The sequence below is a fragment of the Monopterus albus genome, unplaced genomic scaffold (assembly GCF_001952655.1).
Source record: "Monopterus albus unplaced genomic scaffold, M_albus_1.0 scaffold6.1, whole genome shotgun sequence".
Lineage (NCBI taxonomy): Eukaryota > Metazoa > Chordata > Actinopteri > Synbranchiformes > Synbranchidae > Monopterus > Monopterus albus.
In genome coordinates, this window is record NW_018127886.1 from 5,647,269 (window position 1) to 5,666,176 (window position 18,908).

The window sequence follows — 18,908 nt, forward strand, 5'->3', positions numbered from 1 at the left end:
TGGGGGGGGGGGGTTAAACTGTAACATACACCGTATACATTTCTCTGAAAGCTTATCCGCCGCCGTCTCTCACATTACTCCCGGTTTTCTCATTTGTCTTTTCCTGAAACTCTTTTCTTCCGTTTCCTCTGATAGTTTTCTTTCTGCTCTGCCTGCCTCTCTTTCCCCTTTCTTCATTTTCTTTCTTTCTGGTTCCTTTGTTTGCCTGGACCAGTGCTGCTTGCCTAGGGGAAGCTGTGTGCACCCAGGGGTGTTGTTGAGGCCTGAGGGAACTGCAGGGCAGGGCAGGGCTGGTTTCTATGTGTATTAATAGAGAGAGGCTCTATATTTAAAAGGGTCATATGGACGAGAGAGGACCAAGGGATGGGAAGAGAGAGAGAGAGAGAGAGAGAGAGCAACTGGTATGTGATGAGCTTGAGAGCTGCCCCACCCTCCTTTACCCACATGTCGTTAGACCGTGTGGCATGCCGCATCAAGCTCTACCACTTAAATTCCCCCTTCCCACTTCCTCCAAATCTCTGCCCCCGTCCCCTGTTTCAGCTTCATGAGTTTGGATCCCAGTGGGACAGGGTGGGTGTAGAGACAGGGGCAGATGAGAGGGGCTGGGTCTATTTTTAAACAACAACCTTTACCAGTCGGAGCCAACGTGCCTAGCCCATTTCCATGGAGGTTTACATTGAAAGAGAAACCTTAAACTTTCAGCATGGTTCTTGACTTGACCACATAATTGTTCCAAATAAAAAGAGAGACAGACTATACACTGGGTTCAGAAAATATTCAGACACCTTCACTTTTTGCACAGTTTATTGTGTTGTACAGTAGATTTATTTTTTTGCCCATCAACCTACACTTACGAACCCATAATAAAAAAGTGAAAAAATGTTTTAAAAAAATCCAAAACAAAAATCACTCCCTTAAAAAGTATTGCTGTGGCCCTCTGAGCTGTGGTTAGATGCAACATGGTTGCTTTAATTTTCATTAATATGTGGCTAGAGCTTGATTGAAATCCACCTGTGGCAAAATGAGCTGACTGGACACAGCTACGATTCACACTGCATGTCAGGAAAAAGAAAACCAGAGCTCCAAGGGCTCCAAGCACTGCTCATCATAAGGTCATCCCTACAGTGAACAGTGCTGGCAACATCATGCTGTGGGGTGGGGTGGGGGGGTTTCTCAGTGGCATGGACAGGGACACTGGTCAAATTTGAGAGAAAATTGAATGTAGCCAAATACTGTACAGAGAAGTTTGAAAAAGCCTGCATCAGAGTCCACATGGCCTTGAGACCGGGGTGGCAATTCACCTTTCAGCATGATAGTGACCTGAAGCAGGCAGCCAAGACAACTGCCATCGGGACAAGTCTCTGAGTGGCCCAGCCATAGTTGAGCCTTAAACCCCATAGAATGTACTGTATTTGGAGAGACCTGAAAATGATGGTTCACAGATGCTTCCCAACCAACCTGATGTGCAGAGCCTGTACCTACTCAAAGCTGTAATTGCTGCCAAAGGGGCTTCTCCACAGTACTGAATTAAGGGTCTGAATAGATTTGTAAATGAGAGATTGCAGTTTCTGATTTTCAATCCATTTGCAAACATTTCTAAGAACATTTTCAGTTTGTCATTATTGCGTCACAGTGTAGATGAATGGACAGAAATGGCAGTTTTATCAGTGAATACTTTATCAAGACACTAGCTTATTCCACAAACAGGGTTTTAAAACTCCCTTGTACCTGCTATTTAACTGGTGAACCCCACACATCCCGAAAAACACTCCCCACCCAGTCTCCTTAATGAGTTTTGTCTGCCTTACTGGGCCTATAACACCCTGTTGCATCTGGCCGCTGAAGAGAAAGGTCAATGCTTGCTGCTAGAAATGACTCAAATGTTGCAGCCATACTTCAAATTTGAGACATGTTGATAAAGAGGCACCAGGAGGAAGGAGCACATTTCACATAAACAGAGTCTCATTTTAAGAAAAAATGCTCAGTCATACTTCCAAAATTTTCCAAAAGGAAAAAAAGAAACCTATGTTTATGGAAAGGAGGTAGACGTCTGGACCAAGCCCTCTCCCTGATGACTCCAGACAGTAGCAGGGCATCAGCTTCTATCAGATGAGAGTGGCAATCCAGAACCATGACTTACAAAGTAGCAGGCGGTGATCCCAGCCTCCCTGTGGATATTTGTTTTGTGTGCTTCCCTCGGGTATAGACACAAATGTCTCATATTATAGCACCTACGTGTGCAGCAGGGTGAGACATGGTGCAAGGGAAAAAAGAAATGGACTGACTAAGGAACACTTACCCAATTGAGTGGGTTGTTTTTACAATATGGGAGCTGGATTTGAAAGTTAGCAGGATCAGAAATACTTTGAGGCTTACTTGGGGTGATTTTTCCTTTTTTTGAAAGAAAAGGGGAAAGTTAATGAAAAGCTTAAGGTGATGCTGCTGTACAGTACAATCTGTTTACTTTGTCATTTCTTCAGTGGCTGCATTTCTTGTCATACCTCTCCTGATTCATTACATTTCAGGAATTTAATCAAACTTGCTGGGTCTAAAAGGCTCACTTGATCTAGGTCTGGACCAGTCTAGATACAAGTCCTCCTAAGTTAGTACCTGTACATGTGTGAACCCTCACTGTTCCATCTGTGATGAGACTGGCTACTGTAAGAATATTCCACTTTGGCCTGTCTCCTGCCTCCTCATTAAACTCCACAGCTGACTCCTACTGGTTTGGTGGGGGAGGTTACACCATGCATCATCTCATCATGGCGCAGTGAGATGGGCAGGGCGCCCATCACTCTCACATTTCCCTCCAGTGCAGTAAAAACATTCCTAGGCTTCAAAGGTGGACACACTCACACTCCCTCACACCGTCTGCACGGACCCTTTGCCTCCCACTCGGACACAGAATTAGTAGCTCACACACACAGACACACACACACACACACACACCCACACACACACGAGCCTCAGTGACAGCTGATTGTGATCGGAATGGATGGAAGCTGCTACACCCTCCTTTCCTGTTTCACAATGTATATTGTTGTGTCCCTCCCTCACTCTTTCACTCTCTCTGGAGGTTGTATTTATGCCAGGCAGGAGTGCCTCCAACAGTTTCTCACAGCTTTTTAGTGTATTCCTTAGCACTTATCTCACTTTTCACTCCTTTTGCCTGCCTGCCTTTTCACACTCTGCCTCTCTGTCTCCCCCTGCATATCTACATCACATTATTAAACCATATTCAATGGTAAAAAATGACCATATGTCATTTGTGCCAGCAGAATACTACAACCAACTAGCTTCACAGCTTTTCTACTTGTCGTTAGCTAATATGCTCTGTTTGTGTCATGTCCTTGTTTAATAACTTTTACACAATGTAAAAGAAAAGTGAAGTGAAATGTGTTTTCTAACCTTGTTGAATAAACCTTTTAATGCCCAATAGGTGACTGAGGCACACACACACACACACACACACACACACACACACTAACTGTTACTGTTACCCTAACCTGTACATCATTCAAACCTTAGCCCCAAATCATGTTTTAACCCTTTCAAGTTGTGAGTACTAGCCAAAATTTCCTCCCACTGATGGTTTTCAATTTGTTGGTTCATAAGAAAAAAAACAGAAAGATGTACACACATAGACACAGTATGATCTCAGTGGCACTTACTAACTCATTAAGTATTGGCAGAGAAATTTCAGGCGTTTTCATCCATTTCACATGGAAATGGATGCAAGAATTTGTGTGTGATCAAAATGATGTAATCTTTGGTGAGCTGAGTACACCACAGAAAAAATGCAACAATTGCATAAATGTTTTTGAGTCAAGGATTGAAATAATGAAGAAGAAATTTCAAGTGCTTAGTACATGATGTCATTTACATTCAGCCTAGCTACACAGACACACATCTTGCTGTGAGCAAAGACAGCAAACCTGAGACAAGCAGCAGAAGGGACACGGGGGCTGCCCCCGGCTGCTCGGTTGAAAGGCATACGTTCCCTCAGAGTCCCCCTCCACCCTTTTCCTTTCCCTCCCTCCTTCTCTTTCTCTCCCTTTCTCTGTTTGGAACCAGCCTTCTCAAATGTATCAGCAGCAACAAACCTACCCATACGGATTTGCAGGGTCATGAAAAAGTAAAATGGGCACAAAGCAGATTAAAAAGGAAAAGCGAGAAGAGGGGATGTAGACTGCAGCAGTCTTACTGCGTTAGACATTACAGCAGCTGCTATTAAAACAGCATAGTCAGAGCTGTGGGGAGGAAATCCTACTCAAGGCTAATTGTGGGAAGTGTACACAGTAAAACAGTGTGGAGTGGAGTTTGAAGGGGTGATTGTACATAGTGTACGGTCTCTGAAGCACAGACCATTTTATCATCACTTGCAGATGTTCCAAACAAACACTTTGAGCTGCCATTTGAAAACCCCCTTCAGTACTCTGCTCAGTGGGAACAAATGTTTTGTTATATCTACTCCATTTGTTGCTAATGAACTCACTAGCCAGTACAGGATAACTGCGCCAGTTGTTAGTCCAGCCAATGAGAGTTTTTTTTCCCCTTGTAAAGTATTTAGATCAACTGAAGAAAATGGAGGAGAGAGCATGATGTCAGACGCCAAGTTTAGAAAAATCACACAGATGCTTGTTTTTGCTCTCTACACAAGGAACGTTTTGAGGGACTAGAAGATTTGTGTTTTTTTCCCCGCAAAGAGGAAAGATGTCAGGCCAACATCTTGTCAGTGGAAAGTTAACTGTGGACCATAATTTTGGTGTCACACTAAAATCTACCTCCTTAATTTTGAAGCAGGGCCATCCAGGCTGATCTTTTAGTTGTGGCTGGGAGGATGCTGAACATGTGGAGATTTAGCTAGGGTTATTGGAGGGAAATGATTAGGTTGAAGTCCAGGCTGCTTCATAGCCCAGGCCTTGATGAAAGACACAGGGATAAATGTATGTATTTACACACTTCATAAATACAAAATGGGAGCCTCCCTTTTACTGCAAATACAGGCTTCGGAGCTTTGACAAAGCCTGTAGATGTTAAATGCCATTCAAAAAAGTTCCACAAGTATTGAAAGAAAGAAAACATTTTTCTCAAGTGATCAGTCCATGATTTCATCGAACCTTCCTGAGGAGATTTAGTAAGTCTTCTTGAGAATGTCTTTAAAAAAAAAACTATGTAATCCCTTACTGTAGTTGTGGTGTTTCTCACAAGACCAGGCACTGTCCCTGCAACAAAAAAACAACAACTATGTAATCACTTACTGTAGTTGTGGTGTTTTTCACAAGACCAGGCACTGTCCCTGCAACCCCACCCTCTAGTGGGGTTGCAGCATAACCTCCTAGCATAGCCGAAGGTTAACAAGCCTTCCTGTGCTCTCCTCACAAATGGGCTGGAGCAGTGTCAGCTCCCACCACAGGAAACAAGGCAGAGGATGTGGCATGCCAGTACGTGAGCCCTGAAGACAAGATGGAGTGGTGGAGGAATGAAGGAAGGATGTGTATGTGTTATGACGTCACAGGGTGTGGTGGTCATGTTCTCATAGTAGCCATGTGCTGATGATGAGAGAATTGTTACAGTAGGGTGTGAGAAAGAGAAGAGGTTGTGACATGATGCCACAATGTCAGGGACTAATCTAAACATTTACCTTGTTTGCTTTGACCTTTTTTGTACAACATCTGACAGACAGGGGACTTTTCTATCTCACGCTGGGTTACTGGGATCATTGCTGATTCACTGTCTGTCCTTCCTTAGATCACTGTTGGTAGGTACTAAACAGTGCAGACTGGGAACACCCAGCTAGACATGCAGGCTGGGAGACACTGACCCAATCGTCAGTCATCACAGTTTGGCTCTTGTCAAAGTCACAATTATCCATTTTTCCTGCTTCCTGTCCACCTGCTGCCTAAAATACCCCACACAATGACAGGTGCCACTGTAACAACATAATCAGTGTTAATCACCTCACCAGTGGTCATAATGTAATGGCCAATTGGTGTATATTGTTAGTTCATATATAATAATAAGGTTCAAAGTTATCAGTATGAATGATGACAAGTAAAACTTTATAAATTCTGTTGCAGCTTCAAATCTGAAACAAAACACATACATTTTGGGACAACTATAGGATTAGGTGTTGTAAAAAAAACACAAAGCATTTATTGCAATAAACCATTTTTACCATGTTTCTATCAAGATAATTCTGTCGGAATGCATATGGACAAAAGGTGTTTTGATACATTCACAATATTTAAACACACACACTTACCTTTAAAGGAACAGTTCAGACGTCAGAAAGGAAAACATTTTTACTGCTGGCTTCTGAACTGTACCATGTATAACATAAAACTTATGAAAAGCAATATACACATGTATACAGTTACAAACAAAGACCTCTCCACAGATCAAAATATTATATTCCTATATTTGTACCTGTATGTGAACCCATCTGTGACCTCTAATTGCTCTCCCCAGGCCCCACAGCGCGCACTACAGACGTTGTACCAGCTGTTTCCCCTAAGGCTGCCAAGGCCTCAGACGAGAAATCTATACTTGCCATCAGTCCTCCTGCATCCATCCCTGATTCTACCACGGCCTTAGAAGTGAGCTCTACACTTATCACCAGTCCTCCCGCATCCCAACCAACCCCTGAAGATGAAACAACAGAAGTGACTACTGTGGCAGCACCTTCTATCAGCTCTGTTTTTTGGACTGAAGCCCCTGATGCTACCACTATAGCATCAGAACCCCCTAGCACTGACCCTCCTGTTTGGGAGACTGCAGCCACCACTGACCTGATACAGTCTTCAGTCCAAGACACAGTGATGAAAACCCTCAAGGCGACTGAAGAGGTGGCTGTTGAAGATGACACAGAGGGTGAGGAATGTGTGGGGTGGAAGCTGGGGTGGTGTAAAGTTTATTAATTTGAAGTCAGGTGTTGCTTTTGACTAACATGATGTGATAGACAAATTCAAACTCTGTGTGTCTGCTTGGCGATGGTAGAAAGGGTCGTAAAAGTCGCATGTAGCCATTAAATTTCTCTCACTCCACCCTCTTTCCCACCTGATTCCCTCTCTAAGGTTTTTCTTTATCTTCTCAGAGATAGATAACTAGCATTTGGTTCACTTTAAGTATCATAAACCATGAAACTTTAGCTGCTTTCACTGGTTTCCACAGTAACATAAAAGTAGGACAATCAATAACAAAATGATGCAATTTAAACACATGTAAGTATGAAGCTGATTCTAGGCTTTTTCTGTCTCACTGAAGGCCTGAGCTCTGGCCAGGTAGTCGGCATCGTGATTGGTGCTCTGTTGGCATTGGTCATCCTCATTGCCGTGGTGATTGCTGTGATGAGAAGGATGGGAAAATACTCGTAAGTACCTCACTTCCCCTGGTGGACACACATTTCTCACACACACACACACACACACACACACACACATATAGAGCTTGAATCCAAGTGAATGCAGACAGCTACAATGACTCTGGTTTTATCTAAATATGGAATGAAACTTTTATTCATTGCTGCCACATCCTGTGATGAAATAACATGCAGCATCTTGGTGAGAGAGATAGAGTTGTGGTGTGTGATGAGGTGGCCTTGTATGTCCGGCGCACACTGAATAGCATTTTCACCATAACTGGTCATCTTCTTGAACATTTTGTCACCTTATGTCATCAGAACAATGGGGGTCCCGTTCCGGTGAACCACACCCTCCCCACTGACAATGCTCTCATGAGCTGCATGACTCAATAAAGATGAACATTTCTTGTGTCACAGGCGTGCCAAGGACAAAAACCTGCGAAAAAAGGCAGCATTGTGGTTTCTGTAAATTTCTCTGTTTGATTCTGTCAACTAATCATTTTAACCCCTTGGCTATGTTGTGTCCATTCACAGATGTGTAACAGATGTTTTTGCCATGTGAAAACTACTGACAAAGCTTGATGGTTGCTGCTCCTTTTGCTGACACAGTCTTTCAGCCCTAAGAGGAATATTAGAGCATTGGTGGTGACGAGTGGCTCTATATGGCCTTCAAATTAGCTTGTTTATTGACTCAGTGTCTGTCTATTTGGCCAGTTGTCCTCAATCAAACTGGTTTTACGCAACTTAAAATTGCTTTTAACTGTGTGATTTGATTTCTAGAGACATAGGACTTGTGTTTGTCACAAGTGGGGCAGCAACATAACATTGCTGACTTCTGTTTTATTAATCTTGTCAACACCCAAACAACCTGGATTTAAAACAAAATGTCTCCTTAATTAGTATTTAATAAACATGACTCTTGTGTAAACCTTATGTTTCCTTTTTGTATATTGACCTACAAAGCAGCTTTTCACCACCCTTTTTGTTGGCAGCATCCACTGCGCCCTCATAATAATTGCATTAAAGATACTATAAAATGACACGGATTAGCTTTGAAATAACAGCTGTAGATAGGATCACCTTCCATTAATCCACCTACCCAAAGACTGACAGTCTATGATTATCTGCACAAAAACTGATTCTCTCTCCCCTCTTTTTCTATTCCACAGCCCTTGAGGAAAAAGCCAGACAAACAGCAGAAGTGCCCCAAGTTCTCGAAGTCCTGAACTACTGAGCTCTGACATAATTTCTGATCATTAAAAAAAGCACAATACCAGAACTAAACCAATTTAACCAGGACTGTTGCCAAAACACAAGGGGGAGGGAGGCTTACAGTATGTGTGTTAATGTATGTACAGGAACATGCATACTCACTTCCACCGATACCTCCTTGACCCCCTGAAGCTGTTGATAGAAAAGGCTCTGTCTTCCCCCTACTCCCCCAGAGAGAACAAAACAAGGTGATGGCACAGTGTCACAAAGAATTTCAGGGTTTTTTCAAGTGGATTTGGTTAAATAAGAAGACAAAAAGGGGAGAGAAGCTGACATTTAGGGAGACACTGATATGCAGTGATATGCTGTACTTATAGCGATTGACTTAGCTTTATGCTGAAGTTGGTGAAAAGACATTAACATGTAAAATACTTACAAAACAAATGGAAATTAAATACTTCAAAAAAGTGGAAGGCGGGAGTAGGAAAAAGGAGAGATTGTTACAAATTCCACAGGATGTATATACATAGTATATGTTGCAGTTGCTTGTAGGCTAGCATTTGATATTGTAGAACACACTATGTACAGGCATCCTTAGGCTATTTGGTGTGACCTTTAAAACACCCGAGCACCAGTTAAAACACTTGCTAGTCAAAATCCCTGATATGTTGGTCAACTGTATGAAGCACCATGTGCAGAAGTTCTTCTGACATAGCATCCATGGGTTCTGAGGGTTAGCACAGGAATAATGGTAAAGAAAAGACACCCTCATTTGCAAGAGTAACGTGACATTCTTCCCACTTTAACACCAACATATAAAAACTTAATACATATCTGTGAAATTTAGCAAAGGGGTTTGTGCCACTGTCTCTGGTATTCTCCAGGTAGTTAGAAGGATTGTAACCTTTGAAGTGCATTATTAATGTGAATTTTCTGTACTTTGTAACTGCCACCCATTCCAAAAAGAACAATTTTAATGGCTTCTGGTTCGGTCCTTATTTGAAGGCTTACACAGATATTGTGATAGTATTGTCTTGACAATGTATTCATAGTACTTTAATAGGTAGATTACCAGAACAGCTAGTTTCAACCGAGATAGCCAAAGATCACATGCATAGGATGATACAGTATAGTTGCACTTAGCGGGCGTTCAGACTGAGTGCAGTAAACGCCACTCCCTGATGTATTTTTATGTAGCATGCTGCGCTGGTCGGGGGGTGAGAGATTGCAGGGGAAGTGTTATAGGCGTGTACAATACCATGTTGTGACGAGTGGTATCATTACTGTTTCTAGACCATGAGTTTCCATTGTGTTTTGGATAGCTATGCTGCTAATGTAGCCTATTCTATGTTAGTGCCAATTTCTACCACCAGTGTGTCAACACTGATAGATAAAACAAAAACACCTTATAACATCCAGTCCTAATTAATGAAACGCATGGCGTGTTGTTATGGTGGATTTGTAACTGTGGTCCAAATTAGAAAGTGAATAGCAGTGAATGCTCATGCTAACACAGTAAAAAATAAGTCTTCTTCCTGTGGGCATCCATGCTCTGATCGTCTTCCATACGTGAATGGTTGATGCAGCACTTTTACCCTTTGATGTTCCTGTTCTGAGTGGCAAAAGTTGAACCAGATCCAACTTTTTCGCTGCATGGGGCCTTTGTGATCTTGCCAGTGCCCCCTGCTGTGCTTTTGCTGGCTGCGGTGAAGGCAATCCCCATAGAAATGAATGGAGAGGGCTGCAATTTTTCATACCTTTGAAACTCAGTCTGAACGTGGCCTTAGTGTTAGTGCAGTGTTAAGCAGCAATGCCCTTTATTGTTATTTTTGCAATTGTAAGTGTGCTAAATGGGTGTACAAATAATGAAATCTCAGCTTAGCTCTGCTTGCTTTACAAGCTTCTTTAATATATGCACTGATTGAGAGATGCAATGTTTAATGAATAGGCTCTAGACACTGCAAACATTTGCAATGATGTGCATTCTCCCTTCTGCTTTACCAAATATAAGTCTTTAATTTGTGCCATCTGATTTGTTTGAATCTTTTATTTAATTGCAGTGTTTTTGTTTATGCTGTTTCAATAAAAAACTGAAAATACATTGAATCCACAAAATATATTCTTAAATTATTTAATGAAAACTTTCTTCTTACTTCTGTTCATGAAAAATCTGTGAATAGCTTCTACAGAGTTCTGTTTGTTATAGCTTTCTTATTAATTAGATTACAATTACCATGGTGGTGCCTAAAAGTCAACACATTCTTGAACAGACCTGTATTCACATTTGAGTTAGGCCAAAATACTTGACAGTTAAAATCTCATGACAATTTATTTTTGCAAATGCAACTCACAGATGTCATTAATAAGCTTCCACAGGGGCAGCATTCAGCTGTCCACTCTGATTGGCCCTTTCAAATAATGATTTAAAAAAATCTTTTTAGAGGGCCAATATCACCAAATATGGAGGACCATATGGCCACAAACCGTTGAGTCAGTTGAGCCTGTGACAGTTAGGTGTGTTTTTCCTGTCATGTTGTGGAGTTTTTCATACAGTGCTGTGAAGCTGAGGCTAGGCTCCAACAGTAGACTGTGAATCACACAGAGATGCTCTGTGTCTGGCTCCCTCTCCTCCATGTGGTTTTAGGCACCGGCCCAACGTCCACCACCCCTGCCTCTGCCCCACCAGCAGGCTTCATAACTCTCTTTAGCTCACTCTCTTGCTTCAGACTACTGGGAACAATAGAGTCTTTTGAGAGGGGCAGATGGGGAGGTCATGGGCCGTGGCAGTAAAGTTAATCGCAACAGCTCCCTCTCGCCCCTCCAGCAATGGGGAATTATGTGTATCGCTACAGGGTGGAGTCACTTCCTGGGTTGGCTCAACATTGATCGTGTGCATTTACACACACAAACGCTCAGAAATACTCAATTAGAGACCTAAATCGTTAAGTCTGTACTCTTTGTGCAGACAAACACATGTTAAAGCTATAGCAGTCACGCTCCAGAGAAATGTCTTAGAAAAACAGCTATTAAAGCACATCAAAAAAGTGTGTGATTCACTGTGTCTATGAGAGTCATAGGTCTATGTCTCATATTTAATCACCGGACTCAAAACCACATGCTTATGTGGTTTGTAGGCATAAAAAAGAGCTGAGTGTGTGACAGCTCTGAATATTCACATGTTTGTGTCATCTACCCTGTGTGTGTATGTGTGTCTGGGTTGTACAAATAAATGTCAGTACAGGGATTGTCAGAATTTTAGTCACTACACAAAGTTTCTGTCTTTTTTTTGACTGAAAACCACCTGACAGGAAGGAAACCACCCAGGTCTAGGACACAGATGATGGGGTAATATCTTTCAACTTGAACAAAACCTGACCAGTGTATTTTGATTTAACAAAACAATGTGTGTTTATTTTTTGTCTGCACAGTGGCAACCAGAAGTCTGAAGTCACCTATGGTTGCCGTGAGCTACATGTTGGTAATATATTCCACACAGAAGAAACATGGCCTGAACTGGTCTTTGTGTATTTATTCATAGTGGATGTTTTTTGTGTTTTTAAGTAAATGTTAACAAAAAAAGAACAAAAAACAAGTTCTGCTCTGCAATGAGCCAACATAACACTGATAGTGTTAATCTATTATGACATTATGAGAGTTTTGGTAAAGTGTATACTTCTTACCAAATCCATCGTTTGAAAACGATGTGTAGACAACAAATCTTTAAGGAAATACTGGGGCAGCCTATTGATAAGTCTTCCTTAAACATAGCAAGTATGTACAAATGCTTTAATTCATTTTGTGACACAGAATGACTTCTTGATGAAACCTAAGATTATACCAGCTCTGCCTCAGTACACAGGTCTTTGGATTGTGGGAAGAAGCACATGGTGGAAACGCATAGAAATACAGAGAACATGCAAACTCAACACAGAAGGGCCTTAGTTGACCAGAGCCTAAGACCTTCTTGCTACTATTATATAACATTTCCTACAGTTGGTCATGTCAGAAACAGTTTGAGAACATCAAATCCCCTCAGTTCAGTGCCTTTAGAAAGTCATCAGTTGGAACAGGATATTTCAGATGTGTTAGCTAAAATGTGTTTGTGGTTATAAGACTGAGGAAGGAAAAATGTGGTTGAAGGAAACAGCGGGGCAGATTGGGCAAAATTTGCAGGATCCACGCAAGAATTATGACATTATGGTGATTGGAGCAGTGTGTAGGTCTTGGTGTATGAGAGGGGCACCACGTGTCAGGTCCGTGGAGTGCAGGGGTCTGTAATGTCATGAGGGAAATGTCAGCCTATAGGCCTTGAGTCCTGCAGACAGCTGGGCCCAAGGTTGGATGGGGAGGGTGGGGTGGAGGTCAAGTGAGGGGCACAGAATTACAGTAGATGGCAGGCAGAGGAAGTGTGATACAGTATAGATGATGCAGGGACTAGTTGAATCTGTTTGTGTGCAGCAGCAGAGAGGTGGAAACAGTGAAAAAGGAGAGTTGATAATGTGTCTGTGTGTAGTATCTGTGCATATGGCGTGCTACTTTACAGGGATCAGGGGCATCTCTAAATGTGTGTGTGTGCAGAAGTGACTCTGGAGGGCAGGTGTGTGTTTATTGGGCCATGGGGAATTATAACCATGGGCCCAGTGTATGTGTCCATGTGCTGTCAGTGCATAAATATACAGCACAATGGGCTACAGTTGTGTGCATGTATGTACCATATCATGCGCTTTTGCACTGTTAAAGTGTGTACGTGTGTCTTGTGTGTTTACATTTACGTGTTATTTGTTGCACATCTGGCATTCCATTACATAAAGCAATAAAATTTGAGGTTGTCCCAGTGACGTGACATGTGTGATCACAGACAAGTCTTTGTCTGCGGTGTGTGGCACACATCTTCTACATGAAACCCTTACTGTTCCTCACCATAGTCCTGCTCAGTGTGCCCTTGATACACAGACATGTTGTGAATGGTGAATGTTTCACTGTATGCAGACACAGTGTTAGTTTTTTCCAGTTGTTTTTAGATTTAGTCCTGAGATCAAAGGCCCATGTCAGTTTTAGCCAACATCTTTTTTTCTCTTTGTTTTGTTTTTAGTTGACTAAAACTCAGGTCATTATAGTGTCATATTAGTCAAAGAAACCCAGAAACATTTTAGTCTAGTTGTAGTCAACAAACTTGGCTGAGCATTTTCAACAAATTTTAGGCTAAACGAAAAGTTTAATTAAAATATAAACCTAATGAACAGTTGTATAGTTAAGAATTTAGCTTTGAAGTATCTGTTCAGACACAAAACCTGGGCTTTTATCTTCAGCAAGGGAACATTAGACAGCAGCCAAAAGAACTAAACTGTTGACTTAAATCTGAGGTACAACACTGGTCTGGTGTCCATACATTCAAAACTTATCTGTAAATGTACATCACTCACATAAATGTGAAAATGTTATAGCACAAGTGCCTCATCCCATTACAATCGGCAGTGATGCAAATTATCAAAACAAATGCATAATTCTAAAAGGAAGAAGTTTTAACAAGTATATTAGTGAATCTAATTTTGAAAACAATACATCATTTCTATAGTACATGTCTATTATGTCTTCAAATATCACATAAAACTTTGAGGAATGATCCTTCAGTGTTTTGGAATGTTGCTTCCAAAATCAATTCAACATATACAGTAGTAATGGGGTTATTTATAGTCAGTTACATGTTGACCAGTGAAACAAGCTGTCAGTTTTAACTTGGACAAATGATATCTTTTTCTTGATGGACTTCTTAGGAGAGGATCCATATTCTTGACACGTGGCAGTAACTTTAAACACACATTATCGCTGCACCCCTGTTCAGGATGCTGAGTTAGCAAGTTTGAGGTGTCAGGCTTTTGCATAGTGTCATTGCAAAGACTCACTGCTTATAAAATAACTTTTATGTCTTTGATTATCAAAGGCACGATGCACTAAAGTATAGTTTGTTCTCTGATAGAGCTATATATGTTGATTTACTTTTAGTTCTAGCAAAGCTCATTCCTATAATTGTGACTGCTTAATCATGTTTGTGCCATGGCTTCCAGGCAGTCAGCACTGGCTTACACAATGATTTGACATATGTGTCTGAACAGTAGACCCAATTGTGAACTGCTCATCATAATTCCACAGCTGTAATTGCCATAAACTGTGAAGGGCACACTGGTGCCTTGGGTATGTCCAGAGTGACTCACTGTGATGAACTACAGTATAAATAAACACAATCTTGGTCAACTTGCCATTAAATTAAATATGTGCGAGTGTATAATACTATCTAATACAAATAGTTTTGTCTAGTGTTTCAACACACAACACTATTTCAACATACTGCAAAGTTTGGAAGGCTGAATCTTAGTTAGCAGTAAAGCCTGACAAGAGAGAAGCCTGTTGTTTGTGATCTTTCATTACAGTATGACTCGCAGAGGTCTGGCATGTAATCTGACAGCGAAGGACCACTCAGCCCACATGCAACACAAGATATGCTATGAGAACAGCTGATGAGCTCCCAAAGATTCTTCTAAAGACAGTCATTTATGTTAGCATGATTCTTGAGGTTTGTTTCTTTTGAATAAAAGTGCACAAAAGTACACACACATTACACCTCTTAAAATGTTCATGACATGCAAAGTACACATAATTATCTTTGATATAAATGACCAGAGTTACAGTTTATTCCACTGAAGTGCACACTACTGAATCTCATGTTGTGGATTTATTATATTGCGCCCTCTACAGTTCACATTAATACACTACAAAGATAGCTTTCCCAAGAAATAAACTGATATGGCTGTTTGAAAAGTTACAGTTTACTGGTATGCTATTTGTCAAATCAATTGACTAGTAAAAAACGAATAATTCAAATGCGTTGTTTATTTAAAAATTCAAGTGTATTTTAGAGAATGTGAAAACGTCTTAGATAATCAAAATTAAAGACTTTAAACTAAAAGCGTATACTTATTAACGTAGATAAAAGCATTTGGCTTTTGAGTTTGATTTTCTTTTTTGCCATCACAATTTTAGATTAATACAAACATAATTTTGCCCAAAAACAAGCTAGGCACAGCATGGATTTCTGTAATATCAAATGTGAACATCTATATTATATCTTACAGTTTACATTATCTGTATAATTTAATGTGACAATAGATACAGACTGGTAGTCTGAGAGGAAAACTCAAAAAACTGCTGCCTTTTGCTATGATGTTTTTTTCTTCCATGCAGCACTTTAACAAACCGATTGCTGATTGGTCCAATTTTGACATGTACCTTCTCTGTCCAATCAGAGCGCGAGGCTCTTGTTTGGGGTATTAAGGAAGAAAAAAACACAACTGTCTACCACAACCTGCGTAAAAGGACTATTTCAAACCTTTGTACGGCACTTTGTCTTAACACGTTTGTACGGAAACTGTAACGTGCAGTGAAGTGTAAGAGGCAGTGTTTTATTTCTATCGGCTGTGTCGCGCACTCTAACCTAAATGCAGCAAGGGTTTGCGAGCTAGCATTGTAGCTAGCAGTATATTAGTGCTTTAACGAAGAGGTGGTTTCTTTTACTTGGTAAGTGAAGTCTTGTGACAGTATCTTGACTGCTTTAGGGATTAAATTTGCAACGAGCTTTCTTGTATCTGGAGGACAGTGGCAGGGCTGTTTTTACAGAAGCCAACTGAGTTTTCAGTGGAAGAGTTTGCAGCCTCTGTACCAAAACAGTAATTTGACGACGTGTTGTGCAGTCAGTTAGCAATGGTGCAAGGACGGGGGAGCGTCATCAACACCAGGTGAAGTTGATTCGAGTGAACGCACCCTAAAGCGGAACAGACTTACAGTGTTCATATAAAAAAACAAACAAATATTTTGTTGGAAATCAATTATATGTGTAATAAGTGTCAGATAAGTCTGTTGCACCGCAGATGGATGGAAATAGGAGTTAAATATTAAGGAACTGCACAAAATTTTTCAGTATGTAGGCCTTTCAATGGTGGTGTAACAATTTTCGGTTTTGCTAACATGATATTGTGAATTACTATAAGAACCCACCCCGATATTGTTTTAAAATAAAAGAAAGATATAATTGGGTCTTTGTTTACATTTCCTTTCTTGTCCACAAGTGCAAGTAAACTACGCTAGTAATAGAGTAATTGCGCAGGAACATTTAAAAGAATGCGCATAACGAGAAAACTGTTAAATACACAGATAATTGAAGTAATTATTGAATAAAAGAGATTTTCATGTTGCAATAGTTCATGCAGTGGTGAAAAGCAGGTGGAAGGGCACGGCAAATCTGGCACACATGATGGGCCTGCCATTTTGTCCTACTAAGCAGTAGATGAATGTCAAAATGCAGCAGACTTGATATTTTATTTTTTCAACAAGCTTTCCAATAGTAACTGAAATATAGCTATCAAAAAACAAACAGAGAATGTTTATGGTGTGTGGGGCCAGTTTCCAGATGTGAATCTGTATAGTCAGTGTAGCAGGTGGTGTAAGGCAACCATAACAGGATAAATAGGTACTCATGGGGATAGATTAACTGTACTTTGGCATTGTCCTCATTGTAGAATGCTAGTAATTAAAAGGAAAACATTTGTATATGTTTGAATTAAGTTTTACAAAGTTTGTGTCCATTAACTTATGCATTTTTTGTGTGTGCTCCATGTATGATGTATCTGAGCGATATTCAGATAAGTGAGGACTCGAGGGTTATCCAGTAGCCAAATGACCAAAGAGATAAAATGCACTTCATTCAACTACTCCCACATCACAGCTTTTCACTTTGATCAGTTTGTGCTTATTGTCATTCACTAGCATTTAGCCAGGTGTAATGCTAATTTGTATTATGGAAAAGTTTTATATTTCTGTTAATGTGTGCTTTGCTATTTCCTGTAGAAATACAAGCCTGTGTATTCATCTGTTTAACAAAACGTGCCTTCTGATCTGGACTGACAATTAAAATGGTAAGAAAATATGAAAACCTCTACATGTTATTGTAATTTCATGCTCAGTTAACAGTTTTTTGTTTCAATAAATATTTCAGGTATGGAGTCTCTTCATGGTTGAGTTTGTATAGGTCTAGGAATTGCCCACTCTATGGTAATTTTGAGGGCTGATGCAATATGCCACAAAAAAGTATAACATTGTGGTATGATGTTGGGATTTATAAAGTATCAGGATCTCCTGTGCAATGTAAAAGTATAATAATACAATACAATTATAGTATAATTCTGTATAACACTTGATGAATGAATTGCAGCCTGGATTTTTTTTCATATTCATTTGTTGAAGCATTACAACTCAAATGGCAATGAAACAAATCTTGATATTGATTTGCATTGATGGTACCTGAGCTATATTGTGTGTCTGTTTTATCCATCCATCCATCCATTTTTGTCTGCTTATCCGGGACCGGGTCGCGGGGGCAGCAGTCTAAGCAAAGATGCCCAGACTTCCCTCTCTCCAGACACTTCCTCCAGCTCCTCCGGGGGAATGCAGAGGCGTTCCCAGGCCAGCCGAGAGACATAGTCCCTCCAGCGTGTCCTGGGTCTTCCCCGGGGCCTCCTCCCGGTGGGACATGCCCGGAACACCTCCCTAGGAAGGCGCCCAGGAGGCATCCGAAACAGATGCCCGAGCCACCTCAGCTGGCTCCTCTCGATGTGGAGGAGCAGCGGTTCTACTCTGAGCTCCTCCCGGGTGACCGAGCTCCTCACCCTATCTCTAAGGGTGCGTCCGGCCGCCCTGCGGAGAAAGCTCATTTCGGCCGCCTGTATCCGGGATCTTGCCCTTTCGGTCATGACTCAAAGCTCATGACCATAGGTGAGAGTCGGAACGTAGATTGACCAGTAAATCGAGAGCTTCGCCTTACAGCTCAGCTCCTTCTTCACCACGAAGGACCGGTACATCGATCACATTACTGCAGAAGCTGCACCGATCCGCCTGTCAATCTCCCGTTCCATCCTTCCCTCACTCGTGAACAAGACCCCAAGATACTTGAACTCCTCCAAGGTTAGCGCAGTAAAAATGACCGACATTTTAATAAACACTTAAACAGATTTTAGCTGTTGAACCGCCATACACAGATTATTTATGACACAAAACGCCAATCACTTATTTACAGTATACGGAAGGTATGTACATACTGTCAATCTCCCATTCCATCCTTCCCTCACTCGTGAACAAGACCCCAAGATACTTGAACTCCTCCACTTGAGGCAGGAACTCTCCACCAACCTGAAGGGAACAAGCCACCCTTTTCCGACTGAGAACCATGGCCTCGGATTTGGAGGTGCTGATTCCCACCCCAGCCGCTTCACACTCGGCTGCAAAC

The 18,908-nt window shown here is 41.2% G+C and overlaps 1 protein-coding gene and 1 long non-coding RNA gene across 4 annotated transcripts in view; both read left to right on the top strand.

The window, feature by feature from the left end:
* The first annotated feature begins 5,296 nt into the window (after positions 1 to 5,296).
* On the top strand, positions 5,297 to 10,674 carry LOC109971852 (uncharacterized). The gene is made up of 3 exons (XR_002276599.1): positions 5,297 to 6,873; positions 7,267 to 7,372; positions 8,533 to 10,674. It is a non-coding gene; the product is annotated as an uncharacterized LOC109971852 (long non-coding RNA).
* Positions 10,675 to 15,864: 5,190 nt separating this feature from the next.
* Positions 15,865 to 18,908, top strand: part of prdm2a (PR domain containing 2, with ZNF domain a) — a 9,413-nt gene continuing 6,369 nt past the window's right edge. Inside the window, exons 1-2 of one of the 3 annotated variants that reach the window (XM_020618292.1) lie at positions 15,865 to 16,365; positions 17,474 to 17,541. The gene's annotated coding sequence lies outside the window, so the exon portion shown is untranslated. The remainder of the gene's footprint in view (positions 16,366 to 17,473; positions 17,542 to 18,908) is intronic. The other 2 variants (XM_020618284.1, XM_020618299.1) reach the window with 2 other exon arrangements.